General features: G+C 41.1%; 1 protein-coding gene across 2 annotated transcripts in view; it reads right to left on the reverse strand.

Annotated features, from left to right (window-relative positions):
* The window catches only part of ANO6 (anoctamin 6), a 188,510-nt gene that overhangs the window by 144,655 nt on the left and 27,883 nt on the right, over positions 1-15,972 (reverse strand). The window lies entirely within an intron of this gene.

Consider the following 15,972-nt stretch of genomic DNA (forward strand, 5'->3'; position numbering starts at 1 on the left):
CACCATGTCTGCTACGATGCATCATTTGGCAGGCAAAGAAACTGGGGCTCACTGTGTTTCTGACTACATCAGAGTCACCCCCTTCAGTGACGTGAGCCAGAAATAGAATCAGTTTCCTACCTCCTTAGTCAAGACTAAATCTGCTCACGCCACTTACATTTTATGGTATTTTTAACAAGTCCCATAACTTGAAGGACTAGTGACTGAGATATTTTATTAGTGTCTTTTAAAGGCCTGGCTGATGTTCAAAAGGTTTTCTTCCTGTGCTGGTAACTAAGGAAGAGGAAGGTGTCACAGTAAAATTATTAATTAAAAAAAAAAAACCTGGTGCCAGAGTTTGAAAGAAATCCAGAAAAATAAGCAACGTGCCATATTTGCATGCCAACCTAATTTTTTATACTTTAAAACATGTGGTCTCAGACCACATTGCAATATATTAAATATATGGCAGTCCAAAACTAAAATTTTTTGAAGATTTATTTGAGAGAAAGAGAGAGAGAGAGAGAAGAAGGGCAGAGGGAGAGGGAGAATCTCTAGCAGAAACCCCACTGAGCAGGGCTCCTTGATCTCATGACCCTGAGATCATGACCTGAGCCAAAACCAAGAGTCAAATGCTCAATTGACTGAGCCACCCAGGTGCCCCAGCCAACGCTAAAATCATATATAGAAATTATATATGTTTACAAATTAATTAATCCTTCCTTTAACCCCCCTTTGGGGGGCTCCTGGGGGGCTCAGTCATTAAGCGTCTGCCTTCAGCTCAGCTCATAATCCCAGGGTCCTGGGATGGAGCCCCATATCCGGCCCCTGCTCAGCGGGAAGCCTGCTTCTCCCTTTCTCTCTGCAGCTCCCCCTGCTTGTGTTCCCTCTCTTGCTGTGTCTCTCTCTGTCAAATAAATTAAAATCTTAAAAAAATAAAATAAAATAAAATAAAATAAAATAAAATAAAAATAGAGTTTAGAAATCAGAGCGATATATTAAAGTCACAGACTGTGCCTATAGTATCTATAACCTAGAAGTGGATTAAGGCCCAAGCACATGAAAATACAATCAGAACTTAAAGATAAATATTTGGAACAGTTTTGGGCTGCATTCAGAGGAAGGCAGAATCCACCCTGAATGGTTAGGAAAATTTTCACCGAGGCCAAAAGCTCTAAGCCAATCTGGAATTAGATACATAAAAGTTACGAAGTGATGTATGTCCACATCTATCTTGCTACTAAAGTTTTAAAGGCAAGAGCTGTGTCTAAGATCCTAACAGAGTGCCTGGCAAATAAAAGGCACGTGTCAGTGCTGAGGCAGGAGAAACCAACGGGAAACTACACAGTACGAAGTACCTAGTGCGGGTTCTCATAAGGAGGTTGTGGGGTAGAAGGTTAAAGAAGTTAGGATCAGCCAGTAGATGTGCTGAAGTTTGGGCTTTAGCCCTATGCACTATGGACTGTTAGAAGGTGTTTCTGAAGGAGAATGTTGCCAAGAGCACTGATGGGACCAGCAGTGATGTGCAGAATGGAAAGAGGTAGGGAAACAACAAGAACCAACCAAGCGGTGTCAGGGGTTAATCAGGTGATCTGTTGGGGAGTCTCCGCTTCCCAGTGTGTAAAATGGGCATCATACTGCCTATCTTCATAGGACTGTTATGAAAGATTCAGGGGCTGTAACACATTAACAGTTATCATGTCAGAAAACAGAACTGTCATTATCAGAATCATTTTTCCACCCTGAAAGATAAAGAAAATGAGAGAACAAGGGAGGGGTACAGAGCCAGGGTATGTCCCCTTAGGCTCTCCTCAGGCACCTTAAACAGACAGTGATAACGGCTGTCTTCTTTTCTGGACGTGGAGTACACCATATCTACTCCCTAGTTCTCCAGAACTTAATATATCGATCCAGTAGACCCAGGAGGAACAGATGTCTGAAATAGTATTTAAAATCAAGACACTGCAAAATTAATTTTTAAGTTGTTTTTTAATAAAAGTAACTAACAGGCTAATGCCAATCAGCTTGAAAATACTAAATTAATGGACTCAGCTATACATCCAGGAAAACCATTTTCATAATGAAAATGCCAATGCCTTTTTAATTAAGGATGGAATTGCCAACATAAAAGACTCAAGATAAATGAGGAATCGTTCTTTTCTCTCATAAATGAAAGAACCTGATAACTCTGAATTATTCTGAGATACTGATTACCAGAAATTGTTTGGAATCTAAGCTACAGGATTTTCCAACTGCATAATAATCACTTCATACTGGGGCTGACATCCTCAGACCAAATTTGACGCCCTGGCTTTTTAAGTTCTTTTTCCTAATTATTATCAGGAGACTGATGGCCCTATATTTAGAGTCATTATGCAGATATGGAGCTCTACTAAAGATAATGGCACTTGGTCTAACACAAAGTAATGCTAACTTCTTTGTAAATTTGACCTTAAAAGATCTGCTATACAGAAAAAAGTATATGCACATTTATATAAATGTAGAGATGTGTGTTCATGGGAAAGCTTTACCAACTAATCACTAGCTATCAGTCATCATAAAATAAATACGTCAGAGATCTGTGCTGATATTCCTATTCTCAACATTCATGATGTATTTAAAAACTGTTTGCTCTTTGGCCCCATACCAGGTTTCCACATTTCCTACATCACTGGAGGATGTATGACTTCTTAACATTAAAAAAAAAAAAACCCAAACCCAACAAAGTGACCCAAAAGGGCTAATACAAAAGGAGCAAAATAGAACATAACTGGTTACTGCTGCCAGAGTCAACAGAGACTTTCCAATAAACAACAAGGCCAAGAGGAAAGACAGCAGTGAGCAGTCAAACAAATTAGTAGGCGAGGACCGACACAGAGTAAGGAAGGCAAACACACCAGCATTAACATGACTGTGAAGAGACATTAGTCAGCATATACGTGCACTCAACACTGAAAATGAGTAGCACCTTAGAGGACACGCCAGAAAACAAAATCAGGAATTTACCAGAAGGAAGGAAAGAATTTCCACAAGGACAAGACCAGAGGCTAAGACAACATGGGGCAGGTTATGGAGTAAACCACAAGATAAACTGAGAGAAATTAGTTTTAATCCCTCTTCTTTATCTCCCCAACTGGCTTCCTTCAGAACGTTTCTTAACTTTCTAAGCTTTAGCACCTTTGTCTGTAATCTGAATAGGGAAGATTATATGGTATCACAAAGTCTCTCCCAGCTCTGACAATAGATTGGAAGTTCCTGTTTAGCTGACACACAGACACTTTGTCTTTTATAGGCTTCTCTTACTTCATAATGAGCTTCAAGTTTGCAAGCCTGGAATTTCACAGAAAGGAACCAAACTCTGTCAGCATGCACACGGAGCACAGCCCTAAAGCAGGAGTAAAACCAAGGCCTCTGACAGGAGTCCAACCAGACGGCCAGTTCAAATGTTACCTGTGACATCATGTCGACCTCAGCCACAGTCCCTTTGCCCCTGCCCTCCTGAGCTCTTCTGAGCTGGGTACACTTGATTTCTCAGCCTCAACTCTTCACATAACCCTACAGGTTACATAGACACTTATTTAAAAAGGTTAGGAGAGCTCATAAGACGTAACAGGCACTGGAAATGTTTGGCGGCAGCTCCTAACCTGGAGAATGGCATGGCGGGTTAACAAGAACCAGCACTCAAGGAAAGAACACCTCTCACGGCCCTGTGGCAACAAGTCCTTCACTGGCTCCACTTTTCCAAGTCTTCATAAAATAATCGGATGCAAACAAATGTTTATACCCACAGATATCTCGCAATACTACTTAAAATAGCAAAAATATCTGCCACAGGCTCAACCTACAATAATCAAGGAAGATTATGTAAATCATACATTAAGTTAGGCTCTCTTCCTACATGTGCCCCTTGCTCCTGTGCTCACCCACTGACAGCCACTGCCTTCACCAGACTTAAGGTCCGTGAGGCACAAACTACATTCTGCTCACAACCTTAGCTGTAAAGTCTGCCTCACAGCGAGCACAAAATAAGCATCGGTTGAATGTTTGCTAGTGAACGTTCTCAAGTAAATTCTATATGGTCGGATAGCATGCAGCTAGTAAGCACGGTGTGTGAAGCACGTTGAAGTGGAGAGAACACCAAGGAGGAAGACGTTCTGGAGAGGCAAAGCAGCGATGGTTATTCGACAGTGTGACCGTACACAATGCCCCTGAGTTGTGCATTTAAAACTGGATAAAATGGCCAATTTTATGTTATGTATGGTTTACCACAGCGAAAAAAATAAACATCAGGGAACACTTCTGAGGCAAGGTAAGTGAAAAGGCAGGGTACCACATGTCTAAACTCTATGACATTACGTCTGAGTCTCTGAAAAGCTAGAGAGCGGCACGCTAAGGTAGTCATGTTTGGTTTATCTTAGGGTGATTTTTGTTTTATTTACCATTTCCTGTATTTTTTTCCAAAATATTCACCACTGTCCATGTATAACGCACACCATAAGAAGCTGTGTACCAGGAAGCGTTGGGGATGGGAAGGTTTGGTGACCAGCAGATTTCATTTAGGTGGGGATCATTCACCTGGCTACAGTCCTTGATGTACGTACAGAAAACATACCACCTGTGCATGCCTTCACTGCATGCCTTCGCTGTGGAGACAATCCAAAGGCATGCCGCTGGAATTCAATTTTTATATTATATGGACACGGATTTTTCTACTTTTTCTTACTGTTATGCTAGAAAGCCTGCATCACAGATTTGCTGCTCTGTAAGTACACTTTGCCCAGGCTGAGAAGAAGCCACAGATGGTGTTCTGGATGCATTAATGCCAAACTGGAAAGAAAGCACAGTTGTTCTGAGGGGACAGTGTTCAGGACCTGGGACAGGCATGTCTGGAACTCCTCACAGAGAGTAGTGAGGTATCCAGGCAGCCTCAATAAACACTAGATCCGTTGTGTTTCACAGCTGAATTAGAAACAAGGCCTCTGGAGTCATACGGACTCGGGACTGAAGTAACATATGACGTAGTCCTCGGACTGCCACCTATGACTATCATCTTTAGGGCTCTTGCCTCAATTTCCCCACAAATAAAAATAAAGATGACAATAGCTACGTCCAAGTATTAAACAGTACGACATTTAATCAGAGATGCAAGAAAACCCAGGGCCTGCTGTCTGGAGACACACAGTCAGCACCCCTACTTCCATTCCTTTCCTTCTTTTAGAGTGAGTGTCTAATATGGGAAGGCAACAGTGAATGTGTAAAATGACCAACTATCTATAACTAACAGTTAACATGATAGGGATATAAGAAGACATTTTCAATAATCTGCTAATTCACTCCATCGATTCAGAAGCCCTCATGATACAGTTCAAACCAATTTTCCTGTTCTGTCTTCCTCAGTAGTTGGAAAGTATTAATCACCATTCATTGTGTACTTCCTGTACCTGAGACCATGAGGCCGCCCAACAGTTTCTTCTTTAACATTCTAATATTTAAATCTTCTCTTCCTTTAAGTGTATCTGTGACTCCGCAGAGCCCTCTGCAAGCCCCCCCCCCACATTCCATTAGCTGGGGAGCCTCTGGATCCCACTGAATGGGGCTGAGTATCACGCAAGGCAGGAGCCTGCTTCATGAATCCCAGTGCTGAGCGTGGAAAAATACAATTGCACAATCATTATGCTTCTGAAGACTACTTGACTTTGGGCAACAGATGAGGGTGTGTGGGTACTCCCGACACAGATCCAAGTGTGGCCAATGGTGCCCTCTACGTCTGCTCCAGTAACCTTTGTCCTGGGCTCTGCCTGTGGTTACCAAAACTGTTTAGCAAGCTGATTGCTGATACGGTCTCAGATTCGGTACTGCGCCAAATCCCTCCCTTCAAGAGAGCAGCCCGTCTTTGCAAAAGATCGGCTCCCTTCCTTGATTAGCTCTTTTACTTGAGTGCCTCCTTAGGCAAAGGATAATGGAAATCCTCAGCTGGTTGGGGATGTGCCTGTGTGTGTGTGCAGGCTAAACCGTGAACTCCACTACCTTCAGGCTAGAAAGCTCAAGCTCATTCTTCCAATAAACATGTACTGAGCCCAGCACTTAGCCCATTCAAAGATAAGCTAGTCATGCCTCATGAAAGAGAATATCCACAATCACCCCACAGGGCAATATGTTCTAGAACAAAGGTATAGAGAGGGTATTGTCGTAGCTGCCTAGAGGGCGGAGGGGGAGGACGCTGGCTCTGCCTAGGCAGGATTCTAAGAGTTGGATAATTCACACATCTCTTTACCGGCCTGCGCTGAGGAATGAATGAGCTGACCTGCAGTGTCTCTGGGGGGTTAATGCCACTGCAGTCTTTTAATGCCGTCTACTTAATACCACGGCCACCAAATTGCTTTGGTTACTGTATTTGCTTTCTTGTTCTCCTCACATCTTCACGTTCTTACTTTATTTTCAGAAAAAAACATATGGTGCTTCCATGCTCTCCCCAGTCTTTCAACCCCATAATGTTTCCTGCCCTGGAGAGTTGCTTTGACTCTCAGGGAAACAACACTGTAATGGCTTAGCGGGAGCAAACAAAGAGACGGGAAGGAGACTGCTTGGTGAAAGGAGCTAGAAAAGAGTGCATGGAACCATTCCCAGAGGCGCCGCTGTGGCCAGGCCCTCCGTGGCTCCAGCAGGGAAGCGCCCTGGAGATGTCAGGGGCATGGCCATCCTCCAGGGACAGCTTCTCTGCAAATCATTTTCCAGCCTCCGTCCCTCACCTCACCTCCTTCTAGGGATAGGATATTTGGAAAGAGTGTTTTTAAACCTTTCAGAGGCCATGCAACTCTCTGGGAAAATCTGGTGAAATTCAAGGATCCTCTCCCCAGAAAAATTCCCAGAAGCAAATAAACATAAAATACTGTACATAACTTCTGGGAATTCACAAACTCCTGAATCACATGGCTACTAGGAGGGGGCACACTGTTCAGTTTGAGTATTTTTGAGCTTCTACCCTGTGCCAAGCACCATGAAGACCCACCTCAACTTGTCACCATTCTCCCACACACCTTGCCTGGAACACCTGTCCCCATGTTATCTGCCCAGGAAACACCTTTTGAGCCACTTAAGCACCACCTCTTGAATGAAAACATTCATGAACCCTTCGCCCTAACTCACCGCCCTCCCCCCACCCCACCCAAGTGGGACTAACTGCACTCTTCCTTCTGCCCTACTGATTCTGCAGGACCTTGCATCAGAGATCCTATAACCGTGACCATCTTCATGTGTGTTCATGCCTTTCCCCTCCTGCTAATTACAAGCAACCTGAGGGCATGGACTAGAACTTAGTCATCTTTTATTTCTAGCTTCTAGTAAAGTCCTCACTTAGGAGAAAAACATCCCACTGAGAAAAACAGACACAAGAGCAAATACTTTAAACATGGCGTTCCTAATGCTCCATCAGTTGTGTGATCTTAAGCTAAATCTTAAAGGAGAAGCTACAGTGAATAAGACTACAGTTAGGATTGGACACTACAGGCAGAGGCGGGCAAGGCAGGCAGGAACCGTGCATACAGGGAAGAAGGTGATTCAGGATTCATGGTGATTACCAAGGCAGGTAGGAAGAAGTCATAATCGATGAGGAGAGAGAAGCAAAGCAGAATGAGGTTACGGAGGGCACTGGATGAAGTGTAAGGGGGCTTGGACTTATTGTGTAAAGGGGGTTAGTCACTGAAAGATTTCTATTTAAAAAATTTAAGGGGCGCCTGGGTGGCTCACTGGGTTAAGCCTCTGCCTTCAGCTCAAGTCATGATCTCAGGGTCCTGGGATCGAGCCCCGCATCGGGCTCTCCGCTCAGCAGGGATCCTGCTTCCCCCTCTCTCTCTGCCTGCCTCTCGGCCTACTTGTGATCTCTCTCTCTCTCTGGCAAATAGATAAATAAAATCTTAAAAAAAATTTAAAAACCATTAACAAATAATAGTTATAGAAAATGGAGAAAAGGCACAAACAAGAAAAATCTGCAACCCCACCGTATTGAGATGACCACTATCCTATTCTTTCATCTTCATACATTATGTAAATGTGTATTTATGTGTATGTGGCCATGGTTTTCATGTCCTTTTGATTCTGCTAATATTTATTAAGCATTTACCAGGTACCAGACATTGTGCTAAACACACTCCATGCTTTCTGTCGCCACGCCATTTAAAACTCATGGAAATTCTTAGAGGTAGTTCCTATTGTAATGCCATGTTAAGGCACAATGAAGGTCGGAAGAAACGGCACAAGCCACATGGCTCTCATGTACCAGAGCTGAGGTTCAACTCCAAGTTTTCCCACCGCAAAGGGGATAATCTCACACTACAATTTTTCTTATGTATTCTCACGCATTTATTTTATAAGACAAGCAACACCGTTTATCCAGTCATCTCAGAAAACTCCCTCTGGGTTCTTGATTAGCACTGTGGTACACTGAAAAGAGTGCGTGGAACCACCTACGAGGAACCACCTACGAAGCATCCACATTTTCCTACTGTCGCCTCATACAGACAGCACAGAAAACCCCTGGCCTTTATTTCAATCTTTTTGCAGTCTTGGTCAAGTTTGCAGTTTTCAGATTAATCTGGCGATGGCGTAAAGAAGGATGGATTTGAGAGGACAAGACTGGAAGGCTGGAATACAAACACAGAGACAGAGCCGCCGTCCAGGGGAGAGACAGGAACGCCAAGGCCCAGGGTAGTGGTATTTGTGACTGAAGGGCGGGAGTGGACTCAGAAACACCGAAGACATCCATCCAGGCCTGGGTGTGCAGAAAAAGCAGCAATGGGGTGGTGTGAGGAGAGAGAGGAGGGAGGGGAAATCAGGCGGTGGATGGCATTGACTGAGAAAGAGAACACAGGAGGAGATGTGTTTTCCCACTGTGTGGGTGCTAGACACAGGAGGATCAGGAGTTCGACTGTGAACATGAAATCCCTGAGCACATTCTGAGCACCTACTATATGCCGGTGCCTCGCTAAGTGCCGGAGAGACAGCAGTCAAGCCACTGAGCAGGTCGCAGGATGGCTGGAGCGGGGGCAACAGAGTGGAGAAAGGAGGAAGTACAGGGGGTGGGGGGAGGCATCCCTCTGGAAATGTCCTACCCCCCGTACTCCCTGAGTCCAAGAACAGGCCGGCACCTCTAAACTCCAAGTGTGACTGAGCAAGCCTTGAGAATACATGGGCAAGAACGGAAGTGACTGAGATTGCTACTCTAAGTAATGCCAGTGTTTTAAGCAGAGCAGAGGAAGCAAGAAACCAAGACGGAAGTCAGATGTAGGAGGAGGGCAAGACCTCCTCTCCTCCTGAGAGCCAGGACCACAGAAGCCAAGAGGCAAGTGGAAGGAATAATAACCCATCTTCAAACCATATTGCCCTTGGACTTCTCAGGAGGAATGACTTTTTTTTTTTTAATTCAAAGGTCACTCAGTTGATTTTAAACTTTAACAAAATCATATAAAAAGGCCATGATGAGGGTAAGAATTTACATCTCCTGGCTGTGCCTCTCAGAGTTTTATCCACCGGCCATATGGAGTTGATGGTTAATATTCAGTAGGAAGTGAATTTATAATCATGTGCCTGCCATTCAAATGTGAAAAGAAATGTTTTCTGCTCAGTACACCCAATAATACATTAACATATTTCCAGTTTAAATACATTATGAATAATTTTATACATTTTATAAATTTCCTGGCAAGAATGATAATAGAACAATCTATTTCACTGCTACTGAAACAAAAAGAGGAATGAAAGGTTCAGTTAATCAAGAAATTTAATATGCTTTATAATAAATATCAAACAGTCATTACTTGAGCTATACAAAGGATGGCTGAGGTCAAAAGATGATTATAACAGCAAGAGTTTGTGCCCATATTTATTCTCTGTCAGTTGCTTATGTTTGCATAAGAAGTTTCCTCTATTCATGAATTTTTTTAGCCACATTAAAATGCTAGAAATCAAATTTGTTTTTCCTGATTTATATACAGGCAGTAATAATAAGATTTTGTAATGATTAACAGCGGTAACAAATAAATGGAAAACACTAGCCCTTCCAAAGTACCATGCAACGACAAACAGATATGAAAATAAATTACCTCCACTGCCTTAGGTAAATGTGGTTTGGAAAGCCAGGAAAGCACCAGAATCTGAGATGATTACTGTGTCAGAGTTTGATGAAACCAGGAAAGACAAAATACTGTGAGTTCTTCCTTTTTTGTCACCTTTTCAACACTATGTATGTATGTGTATGTGTACGCATGTACAGACACTCAAATTGATGGCATCCTCATCAGAAGAGGAGAGGCAGTAACTTCAAATTTATAGTGGAGACACTTGGGGCCAGAAGGAGATGCAAAAATCTCTCCATCTGGGAGAAAGTAATGTAGTCATAATTTCACTTCTCAACAATCACCCAGAACTAGGAGTCACGACTAGTAGAGATGGTAATTTAATACAATGGAAATGACTTAGGGGTGATTCTTCCTAAATTGAGGAGAATCTTATGGTTTCATGATGGTTTCTTTGGGAATAAGGTCCAACAAGTAAAGTTCATTACAGCCTTCTCCAGCAACATTCCTGCTTTTATTGGAGGAGAGAATTCCAAGTCAGAGAGAGAAGGAGATAATGATGGCTAAGCTCTACATTTTCAAAGATGGCCAAGATGAAGGGCTTCCAATACATCACACACTCAAATACCAGAATAATAAAATCAGGAAAGGAAGGAGAGAGGAAAGGGATAAATGAATAAATCATATAAAATAGATTCTATAAAATTAAGAACACGGTCATAAACAGGAATAAAGTCTTATTGGCTTTGGTAATCCAGACATGCAAAAACTATGGTAACTTAAGTTTTCAGTGTTTACAATGTAAGAGATATTACATATGGCATGTTTAAGTAAAAAAAAAAAAATAGCTTATTCTCATTTATAAAATATATAAGGGAGTTAAAAATTTGATGTCTTAAATCTTAAGCAGGGTCACTTTAAAATATGATTATTTTATGGTATGGCATTCAGATAAAACTATATAATTAAATAACAGAATCAAGAAACTTCATTTATGCATCTGAATATTCCAAGTTTGTTTATAGAAAAACTTGGCCATAATGTATATTTCTACTTCACCTTCAACTGATAACTAGTGCCAATCTTTTGTTTTTATGATATTGGAAAATTTCCACAATCCATTTAATCATAAGTATATCTGGTGAAAAAAGTTAAATATCACCAGAAGTGTGATAAACACTTAACTAGCCAAATTAAAAACAAGTTATCCAGACTAAACTGTATTAATAATATTTTCCAGAAACTTGAGATGTGATGATAAAGAGTTGGTTCTATTAAGTACGAGCAGTACTTAGTACCCATGATGCCTTCAACAAACTTGCCCCATCTTATGTAGCCCAGTCTTCTAGGACAGAGTACTGCAGAGGGGTCAAGAACACAGATTCTCAAGACAGATGGCCTCGGTTCGCTTCCCAGCTCAGTCACTTGCTAATCATACGACCTTCGCAAGTTACTTCATCCTTCTGTGCCTTGGTTTCTTCACCTGTAAATTGGGACCATAAAAGCACCTACCAATCCAGATTGTTGTGAGGGGTCTACGGATCAATGTGAAGCACCTAGGAGAGCCCTCAGCACACACTCGTGTTCAGTAAGGATTGGCTTATCATTATCTGCTTACTATAATTATCATCATCATCACAATCATTACAGCTCTCATCTATTTTGTGGGCTTTTCATGAAACAAAAATCAATTCAGGTCTGAGTGCTCAGGTCTAATAATCAGTTACTCGTTTAATGCCTTATTTCAGCATACCATAATTAAAATGTAAGATCTGTGCATACTTTTGGTGGACTATAAAAGAACAAGAAAGCACAGTAAACGTCAAGTGACAAAGCATATATAATAGCCTAACAGATTCGCTTGTTTTAAAGCAAAGACTGAATTGAAAGTTATAGATGTTTTAGCATAAACTAATTTGAGTTTATAAATCATTTGTACCTGGAATGTATTATATTGCTATTAGGTTAATCTGTTAACTGAATGCTTCCATCAGCACGCTGCGTCACCTCAGACCTGGTGCAGCTTCTCTGTCCTCCTCCCCACAAACTGAACCCCCTCACCAGAAACTGTCTCTGTAACGCCTTACACACACGCAAAGCCAGGAAACATGGAGCCTTGTTTTCTGAAGCCAGTCTTCAAATAAAACGTTTTCTTTAGATAAACAAACAAACAAACCAGCCCAAGGCTAATGAGGGGTAGACATAGGACTGGATCAGGAAATGCTCACACACGAGTCTTCTGACTCATGTCAATGCCCCTTTTTATGGTAGCCCCTAAACTTAGCAGGCTTTCAATAAACTATAGCAATAGATCCAAAAACAAGCCAATAAATAAATAACCACCAAGGTAAATAGTTCCCTATAGATGACAGTCAAAAGAAAGAAGATATGTTCAAAACATGCAATTATATAGGATGTGGCTTTGGCCACACATGACAGTGGTGTGAAAACATGGCAGGAAAAACAATCCTTACCAGGCCGAAGCCATGCTTTAGCGGGTACTGCCTCCCCAGGCAATAATCACCAGCAACATCCTTATTCCCTGCTCCCCCTTACTGACCCACCTTCAGGACTGGGGACAGCTGTGTCACCAATCTGAGTTTCCAGAATCCCGGAGTAACCTTTCCCTGGCTCTCCAAACTATAACGCACATGTCTTTCCCTACAGCCTTTTCCTTTCTGTACCATCCAAGGTCCATCAACCTCCTCATTCATAAGATTGAGAAACTTCTGGAATTATGACATGTAGAGTTCTAAAGAGCTTTTGCAAATTTGAAGCATAAATCAAACATGACTAGCTTCACTGTAAGGGTTATTAATACACAATTATGGAATGGGCAAGCTGGGAGGACTCTTGGATATAATCTAGTCCAAACCTTTCATTCTACAGATAAGAGAACTCAGATATCGATGATCACCTATAACTAAAATAACAGATTCGAAGTAATCTAATGCATTCATATGGCTTGAAAAGGACACCTTAATTATACATTTTCATGTTCTAATATAGCAAAAGGCTAACCATCAAGGTTGTTAATGATATTACAGATCTTCTAACTTATAATCATGGACAGATTTAGGGATAATATTCAAGCTTGTTAAATCATGTGTTTCTTCTATGGACCTCGACTGCACATTTCATTCTTAATAATGGCATCAATATGCCTTTCATAAATTAGCTCAAACAATGAATAACTTCATATATTTAGAGATTTCTGAATTGTTTTCTTCTTCTCTGCAACTAGATCCGTAGCACGGGGCTTGGAGAGAGCTGAGAAGCAAGTTCCGGACTCCTACTGACTTCAAATGGGAAAGCCCGGTAGGAATGAGCAGGACGAAGATAATCTGCTAAGACTAAACTTCTTTTCCTAAAACGTGCTGTTTTTAAAAGGATGTCCATGTCCTTTTACTAAATGGAGATCTTCCATTATTGTATATTTAACAAGAGAAGTCAAAAGGAAATTTGCAAATAAATAAGTAAACAATCTTATTTTTCAATTCTGGGGACTCAACTTCTATTTCTCATATATAGATTTAGTTGGTGGAAGCAGCCTATGAAGCCTACAAACACTTTAAGGGAGTAGGAGAGTCATAGTGATAGAGCAGATTGCTTAAATTATATATAGCATGTCTGTAAATGGGAAAACACCCAGAGAGATACAACCCAAGACCAACTTCAACCAGACAGAATGTGTTAGGTAAGGCCAGACTTCATTCTGACTAATTGTTGCTTGTGTCATATAGGCTGTTAAATATTTTTTATTCACTCTTGATACAAACCAAAATGTTAACAGACATTATTAGATGCTATCATTTTCTTTTTCCCTATGTATATTCTCATTTTCTTCCAGTGACAATGTAATACTTATACAATTAAATAAATGTGACATTAAACAGGCCAAATTATAGAATGTTCACTACTCCCTTTAAGAGTCTTGACTTAGGGAGTGCCTGGGTGGCTCAGTGGGTTAAGCCGCTGCCTTCGGCTTGGACAGTGATCTCAGGGTCCTGGGATCGAGTCCCGCATCGGGCTCTCTGCTCGGCAGGGAGACTGCTTCCCCCTCTCTCTGTCTGCCTCTCTGCCTGCTTGTGATCTCTCTCTCTGTCAAATAAATAAATTAAAAAAAAAAAAAAAAGAATCTTGACTTAGGTTATGCTGGTCTACAGAATATATCACTATCAATAAAGCAATTTTTTTTAACAGAACAAGGAATAATTACCATTTTAAAAAGTAGACACAATAAGCCTTTAATAAGATAGCATTAATTATGTCAGCACCTGCAAGAACAATATAGTGGTAACTTCTTTCCCCAGAAGAAACCTCAAAAGAAAGACATCAATACCTCAATGAGCCAAGAATCACAGTTTCCTGGTGTGTGAAGGTTTTCACAAGTCTTCAAAGTTAATTTAGAGACAAAGATTATAAAGATCATATCCTTACTAGAGCTGAAATTTATATTCACATTGAAGTGTGTCAATGACCAAACCATCATATTTAAAATACAATGAAGGAATACAGCATTAAAAAATAAATAAATAAATAAAATAAGTGCTGATTTCCCCCACCACCTCCTTTATAAGTTAACTCTGAACCATAGATAAAGGTGAGAATTGTTTTGACTTAATAGAAGGGTAAATTGGGGCGCCTGGGCGGCTCAGTGGGTTAAGCCTCTGCCTTCAGCTCAGGTCATGATCCCAGAGTCCTGGGATCGAGTCCCGCATTGGGCTCTCTGCTCAACAGGGAGCCTGCTTCCCCCTCTCTCTGTCTGCCTCTCTGCATACTTGTGATCTGTCAAATAAATAAATAAATAAAGTCTTAAAAAAAAAAAATAGGGTAAATGACCTACTGTGAAGGCTGTTCCAACCTGTGTCCAAGTACACTCCATTGATATAATTATGTTCCAGCAACTCTAAGCTTCATGGCCCTGAGTAACAAAATTCCTTCACAGCAGTGAAATGAGTATTTAATGAGAACACCAATTGTCGGCCAAATTTCAGCACGTGTCCCTAAGAAACAATGGAAAGATGTCAGTTCTTATAAACGGCAGCTATTAAAAACAGTAGTTTAAAAAATTCCCTAGACTTCTAAAAAAAGATACAGATATGTTTATGTTTAGAACTTTCTCACCACTTTCCTATAGTATTTGCTTAATAATTTCTTTAAATCCTTTACAGAACCATCTGTTATGTTCAAGATAAACCCAGGTCTCCAGGAGAGATTAGTTCAAAGTATTTCACTTAACTTCAAAATTATGTAAAGAGGATATATCCCATCAGGCAGTTTGGTTGTTTAATCATAAGTTATGGTTTTCCAACAGCTCAATTTGTGTCTGTGTGTGTGTGTGTGTGATTGTCTGTGTGCTCTGCCAGGTGAAGCCAGCATTCTTACCAGCTTCCTTATTTCAAGAAACCACTTACTGTAAATGAAAAGGTTAGGAAATGTCCTGTGCACTTGATCCCAAGTCAGGCCCATGGAAAATGCTCTCGACAAGCTGGGGCAGCCAATATGTCCTACTATGGAAGACAGTAGGGAGGTTCCTCAAAAAATTAAAAATATAATCATCATAGGATCCAGTAACTGCACTACTGAGTGTTTACTCAAAGAATACAAAAACAGTAATTCGAAAGGATATATGCACCCCAATGTTTATTGCAGCATTATTTACAGTAGCCAAGATACGGAAGCAGCCCAAGTGTCCACTGATAGATGAATAAAGATGTGGTGCATATACAGATACACAGTGGAATATTATTCAACCATAAAAACAAACGAAACCTTGTGATTTGCAACAACATGGACGGAGCTAGAGGGTATTGTGCTAAGTGAAGTAAGTCAGAGAAAGACAAATACCATATGATTTCACTCATACGTGGAATTCAAGAAACAAAACAGATAAGGTGGGGAAGGGCAGGGAAATAAACCA

The sequence above is a fragment of the Lutra lutra genome, chromosome 8 (genome assembly GCF_902655055.1).
Source record: "Lutra lutra chromosome 8, mLutLut1.2, whole genome shotgun sequence".
NCBI classification, from domain to species: Eukaryota; Metazoa; Chordata; class Mammalia; order Carnivora; family Mustelidae; genus Lutra; species Lutra lutra.